Genomic DNA, 1472 nt, shown 5'->3' with positions numbered 1-1472 from the left:
AAATCCATGGGAAAGATCCAGAAGATGGGAAAATGGGTTCCACATGAACTGAATGAAAGACAGCAGGAAAACCGAAAAACCACTTGCGAAATGCTGCTCGCCAGGTACAAAAGAAAGTAATTTTTCCATCGAATTGTGTGACTGGCGATGAAAAGTGGATATATTGTGAGAATCCTAAGCGTAAAAGATCATGGGTAACTCCAGGCGAACCATCGATATCGACTGCAAGGCCAAATCGCTACGGACGGAAGACAATGCTCTGTGTTTGGTGGGATCAGAAAGGTGTGATCTATTATGAGCTGCTAAAACCTGGCGAAACCGTTAATACTGAACGCTACCGACAACAAATGATGAATTTGAATCAAGCATTGCGTGAAAAACGACCGGAATATCAAAAAAGGCAACACAAAGTGATTTTGCTTCATGATAATGCACCATCATGCACAGTAAAACTGGTCAAGGAAACGATTGAGGCGTTTGGTTGGGAAATACTTTCGCATGCGGCTTACTCACCAGACTTGGCTCCGAGCGATTACTACTTATTTGCATCGATAGGACACGCACTTGGTCAGCAGCGCTTCACTTCTTACGAAAATGTACGAAAATGGCTAGATGACTGGTTTGGCTCAAAAGAGCAACAATTTTTTTGGCGTGGCATCCACAAATTGTCAGACAGGTGGGAAAAATATATAGCTAGCGATGTGCAATACTTCGAATAAAATATTTTTTTATCATTTTCGTGCAATAAACGTGTATTTTCTATTAAAAAATTCCGGTTTCATATTTACATACCTGGTATACAACACACTTTCCAGAAGTCTGGTACTCAACACTCGCGACACACACAGAGTTTGCGAATCGCGACACAGTCCTGAGATTTTCGTGTTCAATAAAACGACAAATTTTTGAAAACCTAAGATTTCCAGCTAATTTCACCTTCTTTCAATTGAGCTCGACTTTGCTGATCGACACAACGGCAAAGTTAATTAATCTGGCGATTCTGAACTTTGAAGCACTTCCGAGTCTCTCCTACTGAAAAAAATCACGTCATTAAGTTATATAACGAAATCATGTAATTAATATAAGTAAATTACGTAACTTATTCTAAATAAGTAAATTACGTAAATTATTCTAAATCAGTACGTGATTTTTTTCTAGTAGGGTATGCGTCGAATATACGATTTTCCTGACAACACCTAGCGACGCAGAAGAGAATCTGAAACCGATCTAAGACCAGTATTCATAGTCGATTCTTATATTGTCAATTTGAGGTTGTCTTAAGTACAGTCTTAAGATGTCATAAGCCAATCAGAGGGCTGTATTAGCATCTTAAGACATTACTTAAGACGGTCTTAAAATAAGAACCGACCATGGATACCGTCTTCTTCTATCCCGTGGATCTCAGATTACATTGAGTCTTATAACAATAATAATAGCATTAATTAACAAGGCCTATGGAGTCAACGCTGGAT

The 1472-nt window shown here is 38.7% G+C and overlaps 1 protein-coding gene across 1 annotated transcript in view; it reads left to right on the top strand.

The window, feature by feature from the left end:
* LOC108767655 (protein FAM160B1) overlaps nucleotides 1–1472 on the top strand; it is a 40359-nt gene that overhangs the window by 3999 nt on the left and 34888 nt on the right. The gene's annotated exons all lie outside the window — the stretch shown is intronic.

The sequence above is a fragment of the Trachymyrmex cornetzi genome, unplaced genomic scaffold, assembly GCF_001594075.2.
Source record: "Trachymyrmex cornetzi isolate Tcor2-1 unplaced genomic scaffold, Tcor1.1 scaffold713, whole genome shotgun sequence".
Taxonomy (NCBI): Eukaryota; Metazoa; Arthropoda; class Insecta; order Hymenoptera; family Formicidae; genus Trachymyrmex; species Trachymyrmex cornetzi.
The sequence above is the reverse complement of the archived record's forward strand: the minus strand, read 5'-3'. Positions and strand labels throughout refer to the sequence as shown.